Genomic DNA, 19,682 nt, shown 5'->3' with positions numbered 1-19,682 from the left:
ATGGAAAAGGCAGTCGCCATATCCGGGCATGGAAACCACTCGGCAAGTGACAGTTCTTTGATCGATGGTGATCACCTCGATAGACATGTTAATGGGGGTATGGTTGGAACGATAAAGGAAATGGGTACCTGAACAATGTAAACTAAGTATAAAATACCTACACAATAACTATAATCGTAATAAACGAACAATACCCAGCCAATATCCACACCTGGAGCACATCCGGGTGCTTATTTAAAGGGGCCGCCTCCCTTCAGAGGATGACTTGAGTTGGGAGAGTAGAGGGGACGAGGTCTCTGGAAGGGAGAAGGAGGCGGTCTGAAGACAAAGAGAAGACACTGTGATAAGGCCAGAACCGCGGGGTATTGGGGTTGTTGGAGAGCATTTTGTACTATGGAAGAGGAAAATAAACGTGTGTGGGGTACTTACAACGTGTCTGCCTGTCTGTGTCCGGGTCATATTCCACAGTGTATATACAGTATATATTAGTTATTATATACAGTAGACCCCCGCAAACTCACAGTTCAGGGTTCGCGGATTCAGTCGTTCATGGATTTTTCCTTAGAACCTAACTATTAATTGTTAGCGGATAGCGCAAATATCCTCCGCAATTTTTTATGGCTTTTTTCGTGGCAATACTGTGCTGTAGAGAGAACAGAAAGCAACCACTGAGGGAAACGCGGGTTGGGATAGTGAAAGTAGCCAATCCGAGAGTGTTATTCATTTCTCCTTGCTGCTGATTGACTGCTGCCCTGTGACACGTCTCCAGCTGAGTGGGTTTACCACCGCTGAGGGAAATGCACTTTGGGATGGTGAAAGTAGCCAGTCCGAGAGCGTTATTCATTTCTCCTTGCTGCTGATTGACTGCTGCTCTGTGATGCGTCTCCAGGTGAATGGGTTTACCACCGCTGAGGGATACGCGGTTTGGGATGGTGAAAGTAGCCAATATGAGAGCAATATTTGATTCTCCTTGCTGCTGATTGATTGCTGCTCTGTGATGCGTCTCCAGGTGAATGGGTTTACCAGTAAATGACATGTGTTTCACCCTATTTGGGGCTCATCAGGTTTACATATTCTTTGCTTCCCCTGGAGGGGACTGAACCTCAGAAGCCTCAGATTTTGCATCATGGCATATACTAAGTGTGCCAGAGAGCTGGCTGAATCCTGGCTTTCTAATGAAAATGCCATTAACAGACACTTGAACCCAGCATATGCAGGCTTAAAAAGAAGAATTTATGACCAACACCATCCAAACCCCACCTTATTAATCCAACTCACTCACCTATATTGCTGTTGAATCCTATATATCTTATCATTTTCCTCTGATGATAACACCTGGTAGGTTATCGAAAGTTTAGTAATAAAAATAAAAAAACTAAGACATGTGACTCCTTTTCTCCCTTTGTGGATCTCCAGCTACAAATATACAGTATACATTGTCATAAACACGACAAAAGAGCCACAAAAAGGATTGGGGCAGCCACCCGTATATTATTCCTGGCTGCAAAAATGGATATTAATAAGGTATGGATGTGTACAGACTGGAGTCCACAACAGAACTGATTTGCTAGGACAAAGATGGTGGCTTTAAGGGTGAGCAAAGGAAGTGACGTCATCCGTTGGGCTGGAACCAGAAGTGGCATCATCAGGGCTGGGACTGGACGTGACATCATTAGTGGGGCCGGAACCGTTAATGGCATCATTGAGCATGGAACCAGAAGTGACATCATCAGGGCCAAGTGGAATTTCCCATAACTAGTCTACAGAAAAGTGAGAGAAAGAATTTGTGCACTCTGCCACCCCCTGGTCTGGCATGGAATTATTCTCATTCATTCATTCATTTCAACATTCAATTCTTTATTGTCATGTGTACAAGTACAAGTACCATGTACAATGAAATGCTTGCTTGCATGTTCCCCCACAGACAGTGAACATAGACAAAAAAACACACAATAAATAAATTAATATAAGTAAATAAATAAAACAAGAATCCTAGGAATAAATAGAGACAGTGGCAGAAGTATATGTGGAGGTAGCAGTGGAGGTGACACAAGGTTACTGATTATTCATGAGTCTGATTGCAGTTGGGTAGAAACTGTTCCTGAACCTGGAGGTGTGTGTCTGAATGGACTTTAGTCGCTTCCCAGATGGGAGGAGGGTGAAAAGTAACAGTGCAGGGTGGCTGGGGTCCCACCTGATACGGTTCACTTTCCTGAGACAGCGTGTAGTGTAGATGTCATGGATCGCAGGGAGCTGTGTGCGTGTGATCTGCTGTGCTGTATTCACCACATGCTGCAGAGCTCTGCAGTCCTGAACTGAGCAGTTGCTGTACCAGGATGTGATGCATCCTGTCAGGATGGATTCCATAGTACACCTGTTGAATGTGCACAGGGTTGTGGGGGACATCCAGGCCTTACTCAGTCTCCTGAGGAAGTAGAGGCATTGTTGAGCTTTCTTGACTACTGCCGCAGTGTGACTTGACCATTTAAGGTCATCAGTGAGGGTGACTCCAAGGAACCTAAAGCTGCTGACCTGCTCCACAGCCTCACCTCCGATGTAGATGGGGCTGTGCTCTGTTGCCTGTTTGCGGAAATCCACAATCATCCCCTTAGTTTTGCTAACGTTGAGGGTGAGGTTGTTGTCCTGACATCATTCTGCCAGGAGTCTGACCTCCTCCCTCTAAGCCGTCTCATCGTCCTCACTGATCAGACCTATTACAGTGGTATCATCAGCAAACTTAAGGATGGTGTTACAGCTGTACTTATCTACGCAGAGACAGGGCATTGGCCAGGAGAATGCTAGGCAGTGGAAGTCGCAGTCCTCTGCGTTTTGTCCTCGCTTGGATCCCAGCATGCTGGCCACGTTTTCTCCTCCGCATCCTCCAGGCGTGGTCGGGTGGGTCGCGTCCGCCACCTTGGTCTGGAGTTATTGTGGCGAGCAGCCCCTGGTCGATAACTTCAAAAGTAGCAACTTGTGCCTTTGTTGCTCCGATGTTTACGAGAGAAAAAAATGCAAAAAAGAAAAAAAAATAATTGAGGTGCAAATTCAGAAAATAAGGAAAGTAATAATCAGCCCGGAACAAGTGGAATTGAAAAAAAGCATGTCCAATCGGACTCAGAATTAAAAGACAAAGAGTAAAAGACAAAGTAGAACTTCATAAAGATGTTCAAAAACGTTGGCGCTATACACATGCAGAGCAGGTTAGAGATTATGAAAGAAGTGGAATTCGAAAGGCTCAAAAAAATGGCGCGATACAAATGCAGAGAACGTTAAAGAATATGAAAGCAGGAAAATTAGAAAGTATCAAAAAAAGAAAGTAAAGATCGCAGTAGCACAAACAACGGAAATTATTACTCGAAAAATGGTAAAATAATCACCAAAAACCAGGTGTCATTGAAAAAAAAGCAGGACAAAGCAAGGAATGGAGATTGAATATATGGACATAGGTGATATGTCAGAAGTATGTAAATACTGTAAGACTTTGAAGTTTAATTCAGAGTATTTAAAAAACGGGGTTTACCTCACATGCATTTATTGGTTACTTTGTGAAAAAAATTATTAACTGCTGATGATGTAGATCGTTTTGTCCGTGCTGAAATTCCAAACAGAGAAACCTATCCTGAATTATGGAACAAAGTTATTAAACACTTGTCTCATGGACCTCATTTAAAAGATTCAGCATGTTGGAACTCGAAAGATTCCAAATATTGTTTTTAACGAAGTTCTGAAAAAAAAGTGAAACTAATGAAATAGCAACAATTCAAAGAAAAAAAAATCTTAAAAGTGTGTATCCGGAAAACCAAACACAGGGGTTCGCAAGCGAAGCGACCAGGGGGCAAAGCCCCCTAGTAAAGGAAAAAAATAAATTGAATTTACAAGTAAATTCAGAAATAATGTAGAAATAAAAAAAATCGTGAGTGTGCTCCACTCATTTTTCATGATAGATAGAGGAAAAGGTCATCAGAACCACTTCCAGTTGCGCAATATTTCTCAAATATCATATCTCTTTGTTTCTCATCATAACTAATTGATAATACTGGGACACAATCATTTATCTTTATTTATAATCACACTTTATATTAAAATGATATTTTTGTACTTGGGTCAAAAACGGTAGTGGAATTTTTTTACGATTACATATGCATTACCTAGATTATGTGCAAAGTAAAAAAAGAGTTATAGTTACCTAAAAACATAGAAAAAGTGTTAGTATTATATAATATTTGTTGCAATAAATTGCTATAGGTAAAACAGCATTTAGCTACATTTAATTATGATAATGATGGCGGAAATAAAACAAAAAAAAATACAAATGTATTACAAAAAACACAATGGGGAAGTAACAGCTTATTGTTCCCATTACATCTTTAAATTTACACGGCATGTTCAATGTTTACACGTTACTGTTAAACTGATGATGTATAAATTAAAACAATTAATAAAAGCTATTGAAAGAATATGCATTATATTGAATACAGTTTTTAATATCAAGTACACATTTATATTTCCGTGATACAAAAAATGTGGATGGTTGTTTAAACAAAATACTACCTCCAGTTGAGTAATTTTTCTCAAATTTCATATCTGTTTGCGTTTTATCATTATAAATATCTATAGAAAACTGAATCATCTATCTGCAATTATGACCACAGTTTACTTGAAAATTTGCAAAGGTATTCAGTTAAAGTACCACTTCTGGTTGCCAGAAGTGGCCCAAACGTTGACAGGATTCCTTATTTTTGATAAAAAGTTGTTGTACAAAATCTCATTGTCCTAGATCAAAGAGTTTTCGTGTTACTGTGTTTACATACAGACAGACATAATTTCAAAAATGGCATTTTCGGAATAGAGAAGGTCTAAAACGTCAAGATTAATGAAAATCTCGAAGTCAATTTTTTTCACGATTCTGTCGGTAATTGTAGTTCAGATTTCTTAAATATAAACTTTTTCAAAGACGTACCCAATACAGATTTAAAAAACAGGCTGAAAATTTAAGTTTAAATTTTTGGTTGCCTCCTGTCATCATAGATATTGGATCATTGTGGAACTCTGCTGATAAATTACAATGTCAAAGACAAGTATTCTCTCAATATTATTTTTTAGACAGAGCAGCAATGAGGTTGTTTTTAGTATAACAGAAATATTGAGTACACATTTGGTCACTGTAGAATCAGGTGTCACTGACCCAACTTTCATATATTTCTACATAAGTTAAGTTGTTTTTGTTTGTTACTTTTACAGACATGAACATTATATCTCTTACCCACTTCAGTTTCAAGAAGCAGCAGAAATGAGTTGCTGCAGCTGAGGTTTGCACAAGAGGCCTTGCAGTCATAGAGGCAAGCACAGAATGTGGTCATGGCAGAAGCCAGGCTTTTAGCATATACAGTAATGAAACCAACCCCTGCATTCTGATATAGTAAAGGAGGTTCTTACCTTGTATGATGATGCATAAGAATATCATTACTGTCATATTGAATAAAGAACATTATTATTAATGAACTTAATTAATAAATAAAAATCTAACATTATAGAATTTTTATATGGTAGTACTCTACCTTGGCTCATTCTGTGTCCAGCAGTGACTTAGTGTACTTGCTTCAGTGCACATAACAACAGTATTGACTGAGTAAAAGAAAAACATAAAAAAAATACAAGTTGAAGTAACTTCTTAAAGTAAAACTGAAACAGTAAACTAATTTGTAGTTGAAGTCTCTGTTTAAAAATAGACGAGTTTTTAAATTCGCCAATCCTTTTAAATGGAAGATTTAGAAATTTCAAAACTTTGTATAGCATGATCTGTTCACGATATCTCAATGAAAATGGACCTGTCTTGATACATTTCATCAAGGAATAAGTGTGCCACATTTCAACAAAGTTGATCCATGGGGGGCTGAGTTGTTTCATGTGGGCATACAGTCGAACAGTTTGTCAGACATGGCTGTAGTAAGTGCTTTCTGCATTACATGCAAATTCATTTTAAAAAATGTAGTATTATCTATTCATTTCATAGGGATTTCATTGTGTACATGTAACAATAACTATCTGCATACTTGTCAAACATGCACCACGCCACCACTGTCCTTGTCCATCAGCACGAATCGCCTGCTGTAGGTTATATAAAATATAACCACAAAATAATACATAATGAAACAGCCAAAGTTCATAACAGCAAAACTCACTAAAAAAGGGTATTTTGGTGCGTTAAAAGTTTTTGGGGGGATGGAAAGAAAGGAACACTGCTCCTCAAGGGTCTGGCAACACAGTACACCTTTTGATCCAGTATATTTCTCAGAAAAGAGTTCAGATGACAATAAATGGGGAAAAATGGTCTTTTGGAAAATTCAACATAGCTAAACACAACTCATGATGAGACAAAAATACATACTCTTAGACACTATAATGACGTGAGGCAATTAAATTATTTTCCAAATTAGCTGAGAAAAAAATGCTATAACTGTGGTCTTAAATGAGCTCCTGCTTTGTGTGTGCTCATGAGAATTTTAGCCCCTGAGTCTGCACTAGTTTTTGGATTGCCCCCCCACCATTACAACCTCCCTACCTAATACACAATAAAGCCTATATTTTAAGGTGGACCAATGGTAATGAAACTTTCATGGAAATTAGTTCATCTATTTTTACATGATTGGTGAACAAAGTAACGAACAGACAATCTATGATTTTATTTGTACAGAAGATGTACAGTATGTTCAATTTGTTGAATTTGATACTGTATTGCATTTTTAACCCTTTAAAGTACTTTGAGATGGTGCAAATTATTAACTTAATCAGTATTTCCAGGCAAGGTAGTTGATAAGAATTTCTTTTGGTGTTGCATCTATAGACATAACAAAAAGTAAATACAAGCACAATACACAATATATGACATACAAATAACATACATAGATTAAGTTATGATATATTGCATAAAACATAACTATATAAAACAACTCATGCCCACTAGCTAATGCCCAGATATATATAATAATTCTTCAAAAAGTGAAAAATAATTTGGCCTGAATGGAGATGTCTGGAGATGGTGGAGAAGAATGAGAGATTGTACTTCTCCAGAGTGACTGAAGTAGGAAAGAAACTATGTGCCTAATAGATCTCACTTTTAATGACCTGTACTTCTTCCTTGACAATAATACATGAAAGAGATGATTACCTATACTGTGTGAGGAATACCTGAACATGGCAAAAAGGGGTATGGGGCCTTCAAAATAGACAAAACATGCAGGCCAGGACCTTCCCTAGCAACTCAAAAATTGGAACACTAGGTTTTAAAGTTCAATAAAATTCTTACTAGTTTCAAAATTACTCATAAAGGAGAAGAAACATCCTTAAAACTGTGGCTTGTAGCCAAAGGGCAACAAAGATTAATTGTAAAAAGAAATTATTTTAATAACGAACAAACATAATCACAAAAGGTGGTCATTAAATAAAGTGGATTTGACTCAAAGGTAATCCTCATGCAAACAATTCCCAACAATTATGCAGAAATAGAACATAATGATCAATATTCTAAGAAAACCTAATTACAGAAAACAATACCTTAATACCTTTCACAAACTTCAATGAAGTGCTCCCTTAGATCCTGTTTCTCTGGCTTAAATAGGCAGGAATAGGGTTCAGGAGTGGTGACATCAGCATGGCCCTGCCTCTTTGGCAACCACCTACAAAGAAAATGGAACATAATACAAACTTAACGGAACAGTACACAATTAAACAATAATAAACAAAATCAATAGAAATAACATAAAAATATGAAAAGTTATTCAAAAGTAACAAAAACGACAATAAAATATAAAGCATATATGAATTTAGACTGTGACATAACGAGCTGGCTAAGTGTGGTCTTTTTTATATTTCATGCATGTTTCCTGACCTACGATGTATACATATTCTTAACGGTACATATGCTCATATGGATTTCCTTATGATTATGGGGAAAGGTGAGGATGCTTTCAATGACTGCTCTATAAAAAATGAGCCAGCACTGACTGGACAATTTAAACCTAAATAAGTTACAACAAAATGGGTGGAAGAACTCTTTACAATAACGGTGCGGTCACTGTTTGATATTTTAACTTGAACTGTTACCTTTTAAAACTCTTCCCAAAATTTATCATGATTGGACACTGTTACTTTTTCTATCATTCTTCAATGTATCCTTTATTGTAGTTTATATTGCAAGTTTGTTTAATTTGTAAAACACATTTTTACTTCCTGTTAAAATACAGCATTGACAAATTTTATGGTGTATGCTGTGTTAGATTTTTTTGTACTGATAAGCTTGTAAATTTGATAGTGTACTTTTAATCATTTATCTGCATCGAGATTGAGAATTCTATTAATATATAAAATGAAAACTGAGTGGTAAAACAGTATGATCCCAATTTTCTTAATTTCAACACTTTTCTTAATCATAGAAAATACTGCTTTTATTAAGTTCAGTATTTATCTTTTTATGCCATTTTTGCTGTGCTAATTAGCGGGTTCAGTACAGGCACATTGACATTATTCTTTAATTTGTTCAGACACTCACTGTTTTGATACTTAGGAGACCATACTATCGCAGCATTTCAGTGGAACAACATTGCCTTCTGCTGGTTTCATTTCAAAACTACAAGTTTAAAGAAGAAGCTGTAGTAAAGTTAAGTCCAATCTAAAATTCACTGACAAACGGGAAGCTTGTTTAACTTTAATACTTTTGTTCTGCCAGCACCATTCTCATCACTCAGCTACTGCTTTTTCCAGACAAACAGAGATTCAATCACCATAGATGCAATCTTCATGGTTCAGAGTTATCCATGCACTTTCACAACAATTTACCCAGTAGAAAAACCTGTTATTCTTTTCTATACCTTACATTAGCTCACTGTTGTGAAGGAGCATGAAATTTGTGAAGCCAAATTGTTAACATTCAGGGAATATGGGACATGCAAATGATTATGAGACCACTGCAAATGGCCCTGCATTTTGCAACTAGATGAGCACTTTAGGGTCAGAACAGCATTTTATGCAATTATTTAAACCACTTACAAAGTTTTACCGCTCTTAATAACATTTAATCTTTCATTCAGACTTCATTATAAAACTGAGATTATTAGAAAGCAAAATATACAATAGGATGAAATAGTACATTTTACTCATAATTAGATAGTAAAATGGTCTTGCATCTAACTCTGACAAAATATTGGGTTTTGTGAAAAAAAGACAGGCAGGTTACCACACCTCATTACAGCTCCTGGCACTTATCTATGTAGGGAAAAAACAGTGCAGTTGGAAATATTACCAAGAAAGTAAAAAAAAAAAAAAAGACTACATGAAAATGAGATGTTTTGGCTAGACACAGCAGAAAATGTATGACCATAGAAACAAGAACAATAGTTTTCATGTTGAGAAGCAAAATATAGGACATTGGATGGATTATACAGAAGATTAAGGAACCTCTCTGCAGCTGGGCCATATGTTGTTAGCTACTTATACCATGCACACGCTGAAAAGTAGCACCATACGTTTGTGCATAAAGATGAAAAAGAGCTAAATTTAGAGCACATTATGTTGTAACAGATAACCAAAACAAAAACACAAATACAGGATATGTTACACATTCTAAAATTTTCAGAAGACAACACATTAAATCTATTCACCTCTTGGAGAACAACTCGGAGTCCTGCCATGTGCAAAAGTTCGCTGATGACACTGCTATCGTGGGCTGCATCAGGAATGGGCTGGAGGAGGAGTATAGGGACCTAATCAATGACTTTGTTAAATGGTGCGACTCAAACCACCTACAACTGAACACCAGTAAAACCAAGGAGCTGGTGGTGGATTTTAGGAGGCCCAGACCCCTCATGGACCCCGTGATCATCAAAGGTGACTGTGTGCAGATGGTGCAGACCTATAAATATCTGGGAGTGCAGCTGGATGATAAATTAGACTGGACTGCCAATACTGATGCTCTGTGCAAGAAAGGACAGAGCCGACTATACTTCCTTAGAAGGCTGGCATCCTTCAACATCTGCAATAAGATGCTGCAGTTGTTCTATCAGACAGTTGTGGCGAGCGCCCTCTTCTACGCGGTGGTGTGCTGGGGAGGCAGCATGAAGAAGAAAGACGCCTCACGCCTGGACAAACTGGTGAGGAAGGCAGGCTCTATTGTTGGCATGGAGCTGGACAGTTTAACATCTGTGGCAGAGCGACGGGCGCTCAGCAGGCTCCTATCAATTATGGAGAATCCACTGCATCCACTAAATAGTATCATCTCCAGACAGAAGAGCAGCTTCAGCGACAGACTGCTGTCACTGTCCTGCTCCACTGTCAGATTGAGGAGATCGTTCCTCCCCCAAACTATGCGACTCTTCAATTCCACCCGGGGGGGTAAACGTTAACATTTAACATTATACAAAGTTATTGTCTGTTTTTCACCTGCATTATTATCAATCTTTAATTTAATATTATTTATTGTATCAATATGCTGCTGCTGGAGAATGTGAATTTCCCATTGGGATTAATAAAGTATCTATCTATCTATCTTTTATACACTAAAATGCTAAGATGTGTAATTTCAACTCCTGAATCAGTCTACTTACACTCAACAGCATTCAAGATACTGTTATTTAAAAACCTTATTATCTGAAACTGTACAGAAAATAACAAAATTTGAATTACATTAATATAAATAGGGTAATTAATAAAATAAAAGTACACAGCAAACAATGTCAACCAAAGGGTTCCCAAAAAGACAAAAAAGAACAATTACCACCAAACAAATATTTAGTGCATTAAATACAATGCCCTTACTCAATGTTAGTAATGTTACAACACCAGTCAGTTAAACTAAAGGCCAACTCATACTGTATAAAAAATAATGTGAAAGTACCAAAAGAAAAATAACTGTAAAGTAAAAATGGATAACACTACCATAAAATCACAATCAATATTACTCCATAAAAGAAGAAAAGCAACTGAAATTAGTTCCCCTTTTATACATTAATATTAGTTAAAACTAATATTATTAGTAACAGTAATTTATTAAAACTATCTAAATATTTAAGAACCTGGAAATGAAATGATTTATTGTATAACAAAGGTAACACTTAAAGTTTTTAACTTCTGTCTCACAATAAAAAGAAGGAAAAGAGTAACCCCAACTCTTTGTCAAATGTCTGGCAGCTACCCAACTGTTTTGGTACAGCACAGTTCAGCTCCGCCCTTGTTATTTGCAGCACATGGTCCTTTGTGAACTGCAGAAACTAAACACAGTGTGATCTTTGTTATATACCACACAGTTCTTATCTTCTGCCTATACTGTATATAGACTGCAGTTCCCTTTCTAACCTCATGTTATCTTTATATCACTTAGGGGATGCTGCACCTTCCTCAAATGATCAATTAGTTCAAATATTGTTTAGCTGCAGGTTAATAACGTCTGTTCTTTACAATAATAAAGCAAGATAATTCACCCGTTAGGTACAGTGGATGCACAGACCAGTGTGTTTCTTCATGCCGGTCCCAAGCCCGGATAAATGGGGGGGGTTACGTCAAGAAGGGCATCCAGTGTAAAATTTTGCCAAATCAATATGCGGACAACGATACAAATTTCCATACCGGATCGGTCGAGCCCCATGTTAACAACGACTGCCACCAGTACTGTTAGCCAACAGGGTGCTGACAGAAATTGGGCTACTGTTGGGCAAATAAGAAGAAGGATAAGAAGAGGGGGGAGACGTGTCCGGAGGCAGGAGGAGAGGACGAAAGTAAAGAGAGTGGAACTGAGGGTAGGAACTGTGAATGTTGGCAGTATGACTGGTAAGGGGAAAAAGTTAGCAGATATGACGGAGAGAAGGAAGGTTGATATATTGTGCGTGCAAGAGACTAAATGGAAGGGGAGTAAGGCCAGGTGGATTAGAGGTAGATTCAAATTGTTCTATCATGGTGTGGGTGGGAGGAGAAATGGGGTAGGAGTTATTCTGAAGGAACAGCACGTCAAGAGTGTTTTGGAGGTGAAAAGAGTGTCAGGCAGAGTAATGATTATGAAGCTGGAAATTGGAGGTGTGATGATGAATGTTGTTAGTGCATATGCACCACAAATTGGGTGTACAATGAGTGGGAAAGAAGATTTTTTGAGTGAGTTGGATGAAGTGATGAACAGTGTACCCAAGGGACAGAAAGTGGTGATTGGAGGGGATTTCAATGGGCATGTTGGTGAAGGGAACAGTGGAGACGAGGAGGTGATGGGTAGGTATGGTGTCAAGGAGAGGAATGAAGAAGGTCAGAGGATAGTGGATTTTGCCAAAAGGATGGACATGGCTGTGGTGAATACGTATTTTAAGAAGAGGGAGGAACATAGGGTTACGTACCAGAGTGGAGGAAGATGAACACAGGTAGATTACATCCTATGCAGAAGAGTTCATCTGAAGGAGATTGAAGACTGCAAAGTGGTGGCAGGGGAAAGTATAGTTAAGCAGCATAGGATGGTGGTCTGTAGGATGACGTTAGAGATCAAGAAGAGGAAGAGAGTGAGGGCAGAGCCAAGGATCTCATGGTGGAAGTTGAAAATGGAAGACTGCAAGGTTGAATTTAGGGAGGAGATGAGACAGGCACTGGGTGGCAGTGAAGAGTTACCAGACAGCTGGGAAACTACAGCAGATGTAGTAAGGGTGACAGCAAGAAGGGTGCTTGGCGTGACATCTGGAAAGAGGAAGGAGGAAAACGAAACCTGGTGGTGGAATGAGGAAATACAGGAGAGTATACAGAGGAAGAGGATGGCAAAGAAGAAGTGGATAGTCATAGAGATGCAGAAAGTAGACAAGTGTACAAGGAGATAAGGCACAAGGTGAAGAGAGAGGTAGTAAAGGCTAAAGAAAAGGTGTATGATGAGTTGTATGAGAGGTTGGACACTAAGGAGGGAGAAAAGGACCTGTACCGATTGGCTAGACAGAGGGATCGAGCTGGGAAACATGTGCAGCAGGTTAGGGTGATAAAGGATAAAGATGGAAACATACTCACAAGAGAGGAGAGTGTGTTGAGCAGATGGAAAGAGTACTTTGAGAGGCTGATGAATGAAGTGAACGAGATAGTGAAGAGGTTGGATGATGTGAAGATAGTGAATCAGGAAGTGCAACAGATTAGCAAGGAGAAAGTAAGGACAGCTATGAGTGGAGAAGAAGTGTACTAGTGCCGATATTTAAGAATAAGGGGGCTGTGCAGGACTGCAGTAACTACAGGGGAATAAAATTGATGAGCCACAGCATGAAGTTATGGGAAAGAGTAGTGGAAGCAAAGTTAAGAAGTGAGGTGATGATTAGTAAGCAGCAGTATGGTTTCATGCCAAGAAAGAGCACCACAGATGCAATGTTTGCTCTGAGGATGTTGATGGAGAAGTTTAGAGAAGGCCAGAAGGAGTTGCATCGCGTCTTTGTGGACCTGGAGAAAGCATATGACAGGGTGCCTCGAGAGGAGCTGTGGTATTGTATGAGGAAGTCGGGAGTGGCAGAGAAGTACGTAAGAGTTGTACAGGATATGTGCAAGGGAAGTGTGACAGTGGTGAGGTCTGCAGTAGGAGTGACGGATGCATTCAAGGTGGAGGTGGGATTACATCAGGGATCGGCTTGTGGTATAACGGGTTCACAGCTCATGTCAAAAGGGCCAGTTTTTAAAATAAATAATTGCCACACTCACGGCTGAGAGGGGGCATGGAAAGTGTGGCAGATCGGTTCCCGGGGTGATTTGTGATGCGGCGATTCTCGCTTAAGTGCACAGGGGAGGAGAAGTCCGTATCTGTAATTGTTCCCAGGAGCTGCTGATTGCCACAGCTGATTCACATCCCTGTAATAAATAGAAGGCGAAGGCAGCGGGAGTCGGAGATTGGGAAGAGAAGCCCCAGTGAGAGTGTCCTGGTCTCTGGGGAGCCCAAGAATCGGAACCGGAGCCAGGGATCGGAAAGTCACCAGAAGAGATCTGCGAAGGAGGTCAGCTGCAGGTAGGGCGACTCTCCTGTTGCGAAGCCCGATGGGAGAAGCAGGGGAGCCGCCAGGTAAAAAGAAGGCACCAGGCTTTGTTTTTAAAGAGACTGTTTCCAGCCATTATTTTAACCTCGTTGTTTTTTCAAGAGTTTTTCAATTGGATTTTAACCTCCACTTTTACCACGTTTCAATTTTACTAGATTATTTATTTATTGAAACTGTGATGAACTGCACTATTTATTTGAACACTGTTTTGGTGGTTTTAATAAAAGCACTTGACACTTTTACACCATTCCTTTGTTTCATTGTTTATGCCTCACTGCCAAGCTCATCAGTGACACTACTGATGGTGTCGGGTTCAAGAGCTTCCTGAAGCTGCATGGGAACCTGGAGTGAACCTGCATCATCACACGGCTCTGAGCCCTTTATTTGCAATGGTGATGGACAGGTTGACAGACGAAATTAGACAGGAGTCCCTGTGGACTACGATGTTTGCTGATGACATTGTGATCTGTACCGATAGTAGGGAGCACGTTGAGGAGACCCTGGAGAGGTGGAGATATGCTCTAGAGAGGAGAGGAATGAAGGTCAGTAGGAACAAGACAGAATACATGTGTGTAAATGAGAGGGAGGTCAGTGGAATGGTGAGGATGCAGGAAGTAGAGTTGGTGAAGGTGGATGAGTTTAAATACTTGGGATCAACAGTACAGAGTAATGGGGATTGTGGAAGAGAGGTGAAAAAGAGAGTGCAGGCAGAGTGGAATGGGTGGAGAAGAGTGTCAGGAGTAATTTGTGACAAGACGGGTATCAGCAAGAGTGAAGGGGAAGGTCTATAGGACGGTAGTGAGACCAGCTATGTTATATGGGTTGGAGACGGTGGCACTGACCAGAAAGCAGGAGACAGAGCTGGAGGTAGCAGAGTTAAAGATGCTAAGATTTGCAATGGGTGTGGCGAGGATTGATAGGATTAGAAATGAGTACATTACAGAGTCAGCTCAAGTTGGACAGTTGGGAGACAAAGTCAGAGAGGCGAGATTGCGTTGGTTTGGACATGTGCAGAGGAGAGATGCTGGGTATATTGGGAGAAGGATGCTAAGGATAGAGCTGCCAGGGAAGAGGAAAAGAGGAAGGCCAAAGTGAAGGTTTATGGATGAGGTGAGAGAGAACATGCAGGTGATGGGTATAACAGAACAAGATGCAGAGGACAGAAAGATATGGAAGAAGATGATCTGCTGTGGCAACCCCTAACGGGAGCAGCCGAAAGAAGAAGAAGGTGCTTTATACCATAATGTAAATACAGTACTATTAGTTCATCCTATTCTTATTGAGTGACGCCTATAGAATTTCTTTCCTCTTCCATTTATTTCCAGATAGGTGACTTTTTGTGTATGTGTTTCTCTATGATGAAAACCATGGAGCGGCTGCTGCTTCACCACCTGAGGCCACAGGTCTGCCATGCCCTCGACCCTCTACAGTTCGCATACCAGGAGAAGGTGGGAGCGGAGGATGCCATCATCTACAAGCTACACTGATCCCTCTCCCACTTGGACAGAGGCAGTGGTGCTGTAAGAATTATGTTTCTGGACTTCTCTAGCGCCTTCAACACCATCCAACCTCTGCTCCTTAGGGACAAGCTGACAGAGATGGGAGTAGATTCATACCTGGTAACATGGATCGTGGACTATCTTAAAGACAGACCTCAGTATGTGCGTCTCGGGAACTGCAGGTCTGACATTGTGGTAAGCAACACAGGAGCGTCGCAGGGGACTGTACTTTCTCCGGTCCTGTTCAGCCTATATACATTGGACTTCCAATACAACTCAGAGTCCTGCAACATGCAAATGTTCGCTGACGACACTGCTATCGTGGGCTGCATCAGGAGTGGGCAGGAGGAGGAGTATAGGGACCTAATCAAGGACTTTGTTAAATGGTGCGACTCTAACCACCTACACCTGAACACCAGCAAAACCAAGGAGCTGGTGGTGGATTTTAGGAGGCCCAGGCCCCTCATGGACCCCGTGATCATCAGAGGTGACTGTGTGCAGAGGGTGCAGACCTATAAATACCTGGGCGTGCAGCTGGATGATAAATTGGACTGGACTGCCAATACTGATGCTCTGTGTAAGAAAGGACAGAGCCGACTATACTTCCTTAGAAGGCTGGCGTCCTTCAACATCTGCAATAAGATGCTGCAGATGTTCTATCAGACTGTTGTGGCAAGCGCCCTCTTCTACACGGTGGTGTGCTGGGGAGGCAGCATAAAGAAGAGGGACGACTCACGCCTCGACAAACGGGTGAGGAAGGCAGGCTCTATTGTAGGCACGGAGCTAGATAGTTTGACATCCGTAGCAGAGCAACAGGCACTGAGCAGGCTCCTGTCAATCATGGAGAATCCACTGTATCCACTGAACAGTATCATCTCCAGACAGAGGAGCAGCTTCAGTGACAGACTGCTGTCACTTTCCTGCGCTACTGACAGACTTGAGGAGATCGTTCCTCCCCCACACTATGCGACTCTTCAATTCCACCTGGAGGGGTAAACGTTAACATTATTCAATGTTATTGTCTGTCTGTATACCTGCATTGTTATCACTCTTTAATATTTTCTTTATCGTTATGCTGCTGCTGGAGTATGTGAATTTCCCCTTGGGATTAATAAAGTATCCATCTATCTCTAAGAGCAGCTTGCCTGTGTGTACTCTCCTTGGTGTCTGACTCACTTGTACCGGTAATCCAAGTGGTGCTCAGATGAGTAAAAGAGGAAAATATACTAAATGTACAAGCTGATGTAATTACTGTTAAGGTAAAATTGAAACAGTAAACTAATTTGTACACAAAGTTGCACAGAATGCTTCTCCATTTTAAGATAGACAAGTTCACAGATTTGCAAATGCTTTTCAATCTATTTTAAAATGTCATAATTTTGTGCAGTACAATCTGCTTAAGATATCTCAACACAAAATTGACTGTCTAGACCACCTTTCTTGAAGAGTGTGTCAGAGTTCAGAATTGGTCCACTGGAGGCTGAGTTGGTTTATGCAGTCAGACTGACAGTCATGGCTATCACAATAGGTGTTTTGCACATTATATACAAACACACCTAAAAATGGATGGATGGATGAATAGGGTATACAATAGATTGCTCCAGTAAACTGGGCTTGATTCCAAACTACTTGGATGCAAGTGTTTGCACCTTCTCCCCATGTCTACATTTGCTTTCCTCAAAATTCTAAAGAAAGACAGATAGATAGATAGATACTTTATTAATCCCAATGGGAAATTCACATACTCCAGCAGCACCTTACTGATACAAAAAACAATATTAAAGATTGATAATAATGCAGGTAAAAACAGACAGTAACTTTGTATTATGTTAATGTTTACACCCCCAGGTGGAACTGAAGAGTCGCATAGTTTGGGGGAGGAACGATCTTCTCACTCTGTCAGTGGAGCAGGACAGTGACAGCAGTCTATCGCTGAAGCTGCTCTTCTGTCTGGAGATGACACTGTTTAGTGGATGCAGTGGATTTTCCATAATTGATAGGAGCCTGCTGAGCGTCCGTCGCTCTGCCACAGATGTCAAACTGTCCAGCTCCATGCCAACAATAGAGCCTACCTTCCTCACCAGTTTGTCCAGGCATGAGGCGTCTTTCTTCTTAATGCTGCCTCCCCAGCACACCACCGCGTAGAAGAGGGCGCTTGCCACAACCGTCTGACAGAACATCTGCAGCATCTTATTGCAGATGTTGAAGGACGCCAGCCTTCTAAGGAAGTATAACCAGCTCTGTCCTTTCTTACACAGAGCATCAGTATTGGCAGTCCAGACTAATTTATCATCCAGCTGCACTCCCAGGTATTTATAGGTCTGTACCATCTGCACACAGTCACCTCTGATGATCACGGGGACATGTATGTTAGGTTTACTCTTCACTCCTAAATCACCCTGTGTATTTATGTGTGTGAGTGTATTTCATAACAAACAAGCACCCCATCCACAGTAGGTTCCTGACTTGCAGCCAATAAGAATTGAAATGGTCTTGTTCACTGGAGATTATAAATGAATTAACAGATTCCAACGATCCCTATGTACAGTATATTCAGTTAAAGAATCTTTCTGTTCAGGAGCTAAAATACTGTTTTTATTTTCCTTTTAGCATAGGGGTCTTCATTCATTGTCCTGGAGCAGGTGTGGGCAAAGTCATTCCTGGAGGGCCGCAGTGGCTGCGGGTTTTTGTTCCAACCCAGTTGCTTAATTAGAAAACAATCCTTGCCAATAATTACATTTCATGGCTTATTAGTGCTTTAACTATGCTATGTCAAGTCATTCTCATAATCTAGATTTTTTATCCATTCTAAGGATATCATCCAAATACTTTGTAAAACGGATGGGTAATTCTCAGTCCTTCACTTTTTTCTCTTCTCTTTCCTTCCAAGTATTTAATTAAACCAAATAGTGCACGATAAATACACACAGGTGTAAAGGGTAACAAGCAAAATGGATAACTGCTGGTTTCTTTTGTCATTTGCATCTTATTGCTAATAAGGAGCAATTGAAAACCGAGAATGCAGCTGTTTAAGACTTAAATAAGCAATAAGGGTTCAAAATCTTAATGAAAGAGATAACTAAAATGAAGCAGAAGTGTTTCTAGAGCAATGAGTGATAATTATTAAGCAATTGGGTTAGAACAAAAACCTGCAGCCCTCCAGGAATGACTTTGCCCACCCCTGTCCTGGAGGACAGCAGTGGCCACGGGTTTTGACTTCAACCAATTTCTTAATTACAACCCATTTAATTTCTGATAAAGCAACATATTTTAGGGGCTTAATTTTAGTTAGCTTGATTGTTATGATTCAAAACCTTTGTGTCTGTTTTAGTTTTAAGTAGCTGCACTAAAGTTTTAATTGTTTCATGTCTACTTAACCAGTCAAAGTTAATAACTTGCTAACCCAGTTCCATTTACAATTGTGAATGCACATCATGATTTATCTGTATTAATACAGTAATATGTTTAGAAATAAAATTAGAGAAAAGGAGAAGACTGTGAAGTGCAAATTGTATGGATAAATACTATCATTTTCTAAGCTCGCTTAATGCTGAGCAGGGCTGTGGGTGTCTGAAGTCAATCCCAGCAACCATAGTGTGCAATGTGAATCCCCAGGCAAACACATACAAGACACACACCATCGCCAATTTAGCATTGCCAATCCATGTAACCTGCATGTCTTTGGACTGTGGGAGGAAACTGAAGCACCCACAAGAAACCTCAGACATGGAGAGAACATGAACACTCCATACAAGAAAAAACTGACATATGAACCCTGGTCTTTTTACTGCAAGACAGCAGTGCTACCACTGTGCCACTGTCAAAAGGATAATGTTCTCATAAAACTATATTGTAAAATTTGTCTTGAATGAATGCACTAATAAGCAATACAGTTAAATACCAAGTTTCATCATCTACAACGACTGCCTCCTAATTAAAAAACTGGTTGGAACGAATGCCTGCAGCTATCCAGGACAACGAATGAAGATCCCGGTTTTACCACCATGTAATGTATTGTCTTCCGTTTGAATTTTTAGTTGATCATCGCCGACATCAACCCCATTCTCCTGTAGTTGTAAGGAATCAGTCTTAATCATCAGCCTATAATGTTATATCATCTTAACCGAGGCTGTTTATGCTTGAAAACCACCTTAAATAATATTTA

Source organism: Erpetoichthys calabaricus, chromosome 2 (assembly GCF_900747795.2).
Source record: "Erpetoichthys calabaricus chromosome 2, fErpCal1.3, whole genome shotgun sequence".
NCBI classification, from domain to species: Eukaryota; Metazoa; Chordata; class Cladistia; order Polypteriformes; family Polypteridae; genus Erpetoichthys; species Erpetoichthys calabaricus.
The sequence above is the reverse complement of the archived record's forward strand: the minus strand, read 5'-3'. Positions refer to the sequence as shown.